This window comes from Garra rufa, chromosome 20 (assembly GCF_049309525.1).
Source record: "Garra rufa chromosome 20, GarRuf1.0, whole genome shotgun sequence".
Classification (NCBI taxonomy): domain Eukaryota; kingdom Metazoa; phylum Chordata; class Actinopteri; order Cypriniformes; family Cyprinidae; genus Garra; species Garra rufa.
The window spans coordinates 37,052,289-37,062,287 of record NC_133380.1 but is presented as its reverse complement, the minus strand read 5'-3'; the positions used below and the strand labels follow the sequence as shown (position 1 = coordinate 37,062,287).

The following is a 9,999-nucleotide window of genomic DNA, read 5'->3' as shown; positions in this document are numbered from 1 at the left end:
CGAAGACTATAGAATATGTTCTTGCGTTAAGTCTCCTCCGCCAAAACACAGACGGGATCACGTAGTCCTCCATTCATAAAAACCGAATCTACTATGGCGAAATGCCACGTACATTCGTCGTTTTTTGGATTCATAAATCAAATGTTGGTCAGTCACTTAATTCAAATCGCGATATGGACTAGTGTCTGTGAAACCTGAAATGCAAAAAGACCGTTTTAATATGAATCCGATATGTTCCGTTTGCCTAGCTGTATGTATGCATTGCGGAGACGAGCTTTTACTACACGCATACTGAAACACACGTCACGCTCCCGGTAATTTTTGGCATTTGCATCTCACATGAACAGATAAACTCAATCTCCCAAACTGCTGTGAGTGTCACTTTTAACGTTTCATTTGAGAAAACTAGCATCATATCATACTGTGTATGACAGAAACTTCACGGCAACCTGTCAAAATAAAAGTACGGTGTAACATGTAATGGGCTGGGTAGGTGTTGACGTTAAAAAAACACAATCTAATAGGTAGAAAAAATAATTTCATTGTTAGTTAGTTAGTAAACACAAGTACATCTAATTGAACATAATTTATTTTCATCAACAAATTATCATAGAACAGCTTTATGAGCTTTATGATCCATTCTCAAAGACTTTAAGTCATTATTTGGGTAGCACACATATTCTGAATGCCTTCAGCAGAATTCAAATTAGCCATTTTAATCTAGATTAATCTAATTCCAAGATTTAATCTAGATTAATCTAGATTAAAAAAATTAATCTATGCCCACCCCTAATATATATATATATATATATATATATATATATATATATATATATATATATATATATATATGTATGTATATATATATATTAAAACAGTTTTTATTTGAATGGAAGTGTAAAGAAACAATCTTTTCAAATCTGAATTCTGTAATGTCATAAGTAGAGATTTTCTAATAAGCTTTACACAGTGGTCACTATGCTATCATTGTATGGAAAAAATGACAAAGATTCTTCAGCAAGATTTCTGTAGGTCTTTAAAAGACCTTAAAAAGTCTTAATTCACCCTTCTATAAAAAGTTAAAACAGAAAGTCAGAAACTTGGAACAGAACAGAAAGTCTTAAATTTATAATGTCATAGTAATTTATGTTGCATATATTACAGCAAATAAATATATTTTTTAAATTATGTGAGTTCATGCTTAAAACAAGAACAAAAATCTCTAAATTGGAGTCTCAATTTGACCTTTCCATAAATGAAGGCCTTAAAAATGTCTTGAATTAAAACAGAAAGTCTTAAATTCATAAAGTCATGGCATTTAGTGTTGTATACACTAGAACAAATGAATATATTCTTCAGTATTTTCAAATACAAATATCTAAACTTCCTTAAATCAAGATACATTTATATACTTGAGGGGCAAAATGAAGATATAAAGTCACAAAATTATGTGAGTCCATGCTTAAAACAAGAACTAATATCTCTAAATTGGAGTCTCGATTTGCCCTTCCATAAATGAAGGCCTTAAAAAGATCTTGAATTGAAACAGAAAGTCTTAAATTGCTAAAGTCAAGACAGTGAATGTTACATATCCTGCAACAAATGAATATCTTCTTCAGTATTTTCTAAACTTCCTTAAATCAAGATACATTTATATAATTGAGATCATAAATAAAGATATGAAGTCACAAAATGATATGAGTTCATGCTTAAAACAAGAACTAATATCTCTAAATTAGGGTCTTAATTTGCCCATCCATAAATTAACACCTTGATAAGGTCTTACATTGGAACAGAAAGTCTTAAATTCATAAAGTCATGGCATATAATGTTGCATGCACTGCAACCAATGAATATCTTCTTTAGTATTTTCTAATACAAATATCTAAACTTCCTTAAATCAAGCTACATTTATGTACTTGATACAAAGATACAAAATGAATGTATAAAGTCATACAGAGTTTATGCTTAAAACAAGAGCAAATATCTCTCAATGGAGTATGAAAAAATATTTTTAAAGCCTGTTAGTAGATATTTGTCCTTGGTTTAATCATAAAATAACTAAATTTTGATACTGAGGTAGAATATCACCCCTTCCCCAAACTCTAATTTTTTGCAACATTATTAGTAGAGTAAAAATTATTTGTATGTTTTAGTGTTTGGGAGCATTTTTTTTCTTTTTCAAAATGAATAAACATTGCAGAACTGAAGTGTTGCTAATACAACTAATTGAAAAAAGACTTCCATATATAGTGGCTTGCGGAAGTTTGGGAACTCCTTGCAGAATCAAAATAAGAGAGATCATACAAAATGCATGTTATTTTTTATTTAGTACTGTCCTGAGTAAGATATTTTACATTAAATATGTTTACATATTGTCCACAAGACAAAATAATAGCTAAAAAATATATTTAAAAAAAAGCCTTCAAAAGTTTGGGAACCCTTGGTTCTTAATACTGTGTGTGTTTACCTGGATGATCTAAGACTGTTTTTTGTGATGGTTGTTCATGAGTCCCTTGTTTGTTCTGAACAGTTAGAAAAATCCTCCAGGTCCTGCACATTCTTCAGTTTTCCAGCATCTTTTGCATATTTGAACCCTTTCCAGCAGTGACTGTATGATTTTTCACACTGGGGACATCTGAGGGACTCAACTCAACACAACTATTAAAAAAGGTTCATTCACTGATGCCCTAGAAGGAAACACGATGCATTAAGAGCCGGGGGTGAAAACTTTTGAACAGGATGAAGACATTCAAATTTTTCTTATTTTGTTGAAATGTAATTTTTTTCCATTTAGTGCTGCCCTTCGGAAGCAACAGAAGATACTTGCATGGTTCCCGGAAGACAAATTAATTACAATTTTTCAAATCTTGATCTTCAAATTCAAAAAGTTTTCACCTCCCGGCTCTTAATGCATCGTGTTTCCTTCTGGAGAATCTGTGAATGTTTGAACCTTTTTTAATAGTTGTGTTCATTTTAATTTATTCCTTAACATTTTTTAACATTCTTTACTTGGTCTTAAATTTTACTTCAATAAACCTTAATTTAACTATTTCTGCTTTGCATAAAATAATAGCATATTGGTTTGGATCAACAGGTTTCCACAACAGTGCTTATTTCAACTTCTTTTTGCATGCATCATAAAGGTTTATTTACTGTATACAGAGCTCATAATCTTATTAATCCAGCTCAGGAGGCTGTTGTACATTTATGATTTGTTTGTCCTTTTTAGTCGGAGGGAGTGTGTGCAGGACTGCTCGTAGGCAATGGGGATTGTTTGTACAGTCGGCACACATGATCAGATACAGCGGCGATAGGAGAAACTTATCTATCACCTGAGGAACAGAGACTGAACTTCTCTATAAGATGTCTTTTAGAAACATCTGATCTCACAACTGAAAACCAACTTCATTACATACCATAAGACTGTACAACATATTTGAAAAATGAAATTAGCTGTTTTCTTTTAAACATTTTGGAATATCAAGCAGAAGGTAATGCGTTTTGAATTTTCTGCATCTCTGTATGATGAAAGAGGGGTAAAGTGTAGTTTATGATAGAATGTATCTTTTAAAATCGTAATTTAATCAGATTTTAATTGTGCAGACTGCCTTAAAGTTCTCATTATATCTGTGTCCAGCCACACCTTTGTTGGTCTGAGCTGTCATGTTTATTGCCGGCAATCAACCTACCTGATCTGGCCGACGCAAATTTGAAGAAAAGATTCTTGTAACTGACAGTACTTTACAAAAATTGAGTTTATAGTTCCTTGTTTGCCTGCATTTTCCTTCTACTGTTTGATGACTCAGATTTTTTAGAGATATAAAACAACCTTAGATATTGATTGATAGAACAGGTTGGTTAATTTGTTGGTGTTTGACCTGAAGATGCTTGGCGGTATACAATACTCAGTTTATTGCCAGAAGTATTAGCTCTCCCAGTTAGAAAATCTATCAATAGCCAACATAATTCACATGCACTTTTTAAATTTAAAAGTCTATTTTTACCTGCCTTAGCAGCTGTCATCTGCCATTGTATAGCTGGATCATTTTAAAGAGATTTGGTAAAACATCATTGTCAGGCAGGGAACGTATGTGCCCCTGGACCAAAAAACCAGCCATAAAAAATGATTGATTGATTTAAATCTGAAAGCTGAATAAATAAGTTTTCCATTGGTGTATGGTTTGGTTGAGATACAACTATTTTAAAATCTGGAATCTGAGGGTGCAAAAAAATCAAAATATTGAGAAAATGGCCTTTAAAGTTGTCCAAATGAAGTTCTTAGCAATGCATATGATTATTAAAAAATTAAGTTTTTAAATATTTGCGGTAGGAAATTTACAAAATATGTTCATGTAACATGATCTGGACTTAATATCCTAATGATTTTTGGCATAAAAGAAAAATTGATCATTTTGACCCATATGACGTATTGTTGGCTATTGGTACAAATATTGGGTATATTGCTACTTACGACTGGTTTTGTGGTCCAGGGTCACATAACAGAGTAGATATAGATTTTATTATTATATTTAAAAAAAAAATATTTTTCCTAATTGATTTTGAATAAATATAGTAGAGATTGACCGATGTATCAGTTTTGCTGATTAATCGGCACTGATAGTTGATTGGCGTAACTATCGGTTATCTGCAAAAATCCACGCCAACAGTTTTTTAGTTTTAAGATTGATAAAACTGTAGAATAGACATATTTTTCCTGGTTAATGTTACTTTTCAACATTTACTGATATTTTTAAATGTTGCTTTTGTTGCTCAATATAAATAATATTAATACATTTTCTTACAAAATATGGTTCAGTCCCTTATTTTAAATAGTAGACCACTATTTTAGTTTCCATTCAGTATCCATTTTAAAAACTATCGGTCGATTAATCGGTATCGGCCAGTGTGGTCCAACCTAGCTATCGGTATCGGTAAAATCCAATATCGGTCGACTTCTAAAATATAGCATTTTTTTTTTAGCATTTTAAGTGTTGTTTTTGCCTCATTTGCTATCATTAAAAATTGCATTATCAAAATACTACCATTATATTAAGTGCCTGAGATATTGGCATCAGCACTGAGCACTAAAAAAAATATCATTCAACTAACCTGAAAAAGTAAAGGACAACTACATTAACCTTGACATGGTTTATCAGGAAAAACTGTGCATATGATCATTTTCCCATTGAACTGTGTGTATATTCTTCAAATTGGCTGGTTCTCATTGAACAGCTTGTAGGAAAGTGGTTTGATTTTAGCAATTACTATGAAAATGAATGTTTTGTAACTTGTGGTAAATGTGTCATCTGTAGAGTGAAGAAAAAGAAACAGATGTAGATCACGCTCCACTTCAAGCAGAAATTATCCTTGTAATAATTGTTTCTCAGGACTAATTCTTTGTGACTAAGGGAATTTTTGATATATTTGCGGTAGGAAATTTACAAAATATGTTCATGTAACATGATCTTTACTTAATATCCTAATGATTTTTGGCATAAAAGAAAAATTGATAATTTTGACCCATATAATGTTTTGTTGGCTATTGGTACAAATATACCCATGCTACTTATGACTGGTTTTGTGGTCCAGGGTCACATAACAGAGTAGATATAGTTTTTATTATTATTATTATTATTTTAAATATTTTTTCTAATTGATTTTGAATAAATATAGTAGAGACTGACCAATGTATCGGTTTTGGATTTTTGCAGATAACCGATAGTTCAGCCAATCAACTATCGGTTATCGGCAAAAATTCACACCAATAGTTTTTTAGTTTTAAGATTGATAAAACTGTAGAATAGACATATTTTTCCTGGTTAATGTGTTACTTTTCAACATTTACTGATATTTTTAAATGTTTAAGTTGCTTTTGTTAACATTAATGAGCTATGAACTAAATTTAATGCTCAATATATAATTAATATTAATAAATGTTCTTACAAAATATGGTTCAGTCCCTTATTTTAAATAGTAGACCACTATTTTAGTTTCCATTCAGTATCCATTTTAAAAACTATTGGTCGATTAATCTGTATCGGCCAGTGTGGTCCAACCTAGCTATCGGTATCGGTAAAATACAATATCGGTCGACCTCTAAACTACAGCATATTTTTTAATATTTTAAGTGTTGTTTTTGCCTCATTTGCTATCATTAAAAATTGCATTATCAAAATACTACCATTATATTAAGTGCCTGAGATATTGGCGTCAGCATTGACCACTAAAAAAACTCATATCATTCAACTAACCTGAAAAAGTAAAGGACAATTGCATTAACCTTGACATGGTTTATCAGGAAAAACTGTGCATATGATCATTTTCCCATTGAACTGTGTGTGTATTCTTCAAATTGGCTGGTTCTCATTGAACTGCTTGTAGGAAAGTGGCTTGATTTTAGCAGTTACTATGAAAATGAATGTTTTGTAACTTGTAGTTAAAGTGTGATCTGTAGAGCGAAGAAAAAGAAACAGATGTAGATCATGCTTCACTTCAAGCAGAAATTATCCTTGTAATAATTGTTTCTCAGGACTAATTCTTTGTGACTAAGGGAATTAGTGTTAATGTGTTCTTTGTGGTTTTTACAGTATATTTACTGAATTAATAAGAGTGAGCATTTGACAGCGTAAGGACATATAAACTTTATAAACTTCAAAACAATTTTCGAGTTTAGTTGAACAGTGTATGCATGCATATGGACGTCCATGTGTACTTGTTTGCATGAGCCCATGCTCATAAAAGCCCATTTGACGGATGCATCATGTGACCAAGCCGCACGTTCACAGTCCTCAGATCTCCTAGGAGACGACCGGTTCAGAGTGCATGTTGCTTTCAGCCAAGGACATGCTTTTTCTGAACATTGAACTTGCCCCTCCCCCTGACTTAAGCCGTAATTCAAGTGCGTCCGTTCTGATAGGCTGAAAAAAACTTTCTTTGTTCCTCCTGTCTCTCACTCCCACTTTCACTTGTTTTATCTCTCTCTCTCTCTCTCTCTCTCTCTCTCTCTTTTGGCCTCTCTCTTTCCCTGAGATGAGGAGAGCCCTAGAGGCTATGTGAAAGGACACACGTAGGCACCTCCAGCAGGAGTTTGGTTGGCAGTGAGTCCGGTATTGTGTATAGTCACCTTGAGCTAGTCCAAAATCTCTGGCTGAAAGTAAGAGTGACTTAAGAGCTAGGTCAATATTTGAAAACTAATAACAAATATAGTGCTCAAGTTTATTTTGGAATTCAAAGTTTGTATAGAGCGCTGAAGTGACGTGTTTTTTAGGCCAACCCGGGAAGTTCCCTCAACAAAAACCCATTTGGATTTTGGATTATTGCAGAAAATAAGCTCTGTGACCAACAAAAGTTTACGTTTCTTACAAGCTTTGTAGGAATCAGTACAAATGCCAGAGGTAAAAAGCTAAGCTAAAACTATTATACAACAATTATTGTTGAATTATCGTTTCATATCTATAATAAATATTAACAGCTGTAAGCTTGTCCAGATATGGCTTATCTGTTTTCAGTGGCTGTGAAAATTTGTGGTAGTTCAGTGCTAGAGGAGTTATATTTTTGTGTGTGTTTTTTTTTTTAACAATTTCTTTGCAGAATTGCACAATTAATAAAAAAAAAATTCTATATGTTTATATATACAGTTGAGGTCAAAAGTTTACATACACCTTAAATTTTGGTAAATTATTTGACCAAAATAAGAGGGATCATACAAAATGCATGTTATTTTTTATTTAGTACTGACCTGATAAAGATATTTCACATAAAAGACGTTTACATATAGTCCAGATACAATAATAGCTGAATTTATAAAAATGACCCTGTTCAAAAGTTTACATACTGTGTTGTTACCTGAATAATCCACAGCTGTTTTTTGATAGTTGTTCATGACTTCCTTGTTTGTCATGAACAATTAAACTGTCCACTGTTCTTCAGAAAAGTCCTTCAGGTCCCACAAATTCTGTGGTTTGTCAGCATTGTTGTGTATTTGAACACTTTCCAACAGTGACTGTATGATTTTGATATCCATATTTTCACACTGAGGACAACTGAGTGACTCATATGCAACTATTACTAAAGGTTCAAATGGTTACTGATGCTCTAGAAGGGAACACAAAGCATTAAGAGGGGTGCCAGGGGTGTAAACTTTTGAACACAATGAAGATGTGTGCATTTTTCTTATTTTGTCTAAATATTTTTTTTTTTTAATTTGTACTGCCCTTCAGAAGCTACAGAGGATATGTACATGTTTCCCAGAAGACAAAATAAGTTCAGTTTACCATGATCTTTACATTTAAATCTTCATTCTGTTCAAACCCCCCCCCCCCCCCCCCCCCGGCTCTTAATGCTTTGTGTTTCCTTCTGGAGTGTCAGTGAGTGTTTGAACCTTCTGTAATAGTTGCATATGAGTCCCTCAGTTGTCCTCAGTGTGAAAAGATGGATCTCAAAATCATACAGTCATTGCTGGGTTCAAATACACAAAAAATCTGAAAAAGCACAGAATTTGTGGGACCTGAAAGATTTTTCTAAAGAACAGCAGGCAGTTTAAGGAACAAACAAGGAACTCAAAAAAAAAAAAAAAAAAAAAAAAAACACAGCTGTGGATCATTCAGGTAACAACACAGTATTAAGAATCAAGGAGATGTAAACTTTTGAATGGGGTCATTTTTTAAAAATTCAACTATTATTTTCTCTTATGGACTATACGTAAATGTCTTTTATGTGAAATATCTAATTCAGGTCAGTACTAAATAAAACATAACACGCATTTTGTATGGTCCCTCTTATTTTGGTAAAATAATGAACATTTTGCATATTCTGCAAGGTGTATGTTAACGTTTGACTACATTTTGCTAAAAACCTGTTTACAAAAATCTCTAGTCTATTCCTATTGGATGTTCTGTAAGCTATGATAAACAACAGTAACCAGGAGAGCTGGGCTTAGCAAATGATTGTTATGGTTGAAGGATTGATATTGGTATAATCATATTTTAGGGTAATATGTGATATTATCACCACAGAATTTTTGCTTCAGAACAGGTCACGACTTAAAAGTCATGAATGATTTTATTTGCCACCAGCTGAATTATTGAAACATGTATAATGATAGTTGATACTGGATCTGATAGACATTTTCACTAGAAGACATTAAGCTGAAAGTAACACTGCTGTAGTTACGTGAGGATGTATCTAGTTTCACATCAGTAGCACAATACAATCAATGGCCTGCTTTCAACAAACACAGTCTGTATCCTGAGCATCAGTGTTTTCATTCGTCTTTTTCATTTAACTAGATACTGATAGGGGAGTTTCTGTAATACAAAAAAACTCTTTTTTTCTGTCCCCGCTAGGTCACATGAGGACGTGTGTCTGCTTACTCTACACCCATTCTCTGATCCAGCAGGGTGCAGCACATCCGTCTGCTGAAGGCCTCAAGCATCCATCACCCTGAACACCAGCAGGCCTGTCACACTGTCTCACTCCCCCGATTCTGCCTCTTCTCCTTCTTCGCGCACCCCTCAGCCCTCCCTGGAGACCCCAGGGCCCTTCATCCTCAATGGAGAGCAGGGAGAGGGATGCGGGACCCTCACCCAGGAGAACCGCCTCAATCCTGGGAACCTGAGAGAGGATGCTCTGCCAGCAAAGGGCTTCCATGATGTCTCAACTCTCACAGGTAAAGAAAATGGTTTTGTTAGTGTGCGACTGTTTCCAGGATACATCGAGATCTGTTAGCTTTAAGGGCTTCTATATGCTAATGTAACTTGTTTGAGTTCAGTAAGATTTTTCTTGAAGAAAAATTATCGTTTTATTTAGCAAGGATGCATTAACTTGACCCAAAAGCGACAGAAAAAAAAATTCACATACAGTTGAAGTCAAAAGTTTACATACACCTTGCAGAATCTGCTAAATGTTATTTTACCAAATAAAAGGGAATCATTTAAAATGCATGTTAATTTTTATTTGGTACTGAGCTGAAAAAGATATTTCACATTAAAGATGTTT

General features: G+C 33.4%; 1 long non-coding RNA gene across 1 annotated transcript in view; it reads left to right on the top strand.

Annotated features, from left to right (window-relative positions):
- The window catches only part of LOC141293609 (uncharacterized), a 28,697-nt gene extending 19,132 nt beyond the window's left edge, over positions 1-9,565 (top strand). Inside the window, exon 3 of the long non-coding RNA XR_012340780.1 lies at positions 9,348-9,565. This is a non-coding gene — a long non-coding RNA (uncharacterized lncRNA). The remainder of the gene's footprint in view (positions 1-9,347) is intronic.
- Positions 9,566-9,999: the final 434 nt, after the last annotated feature.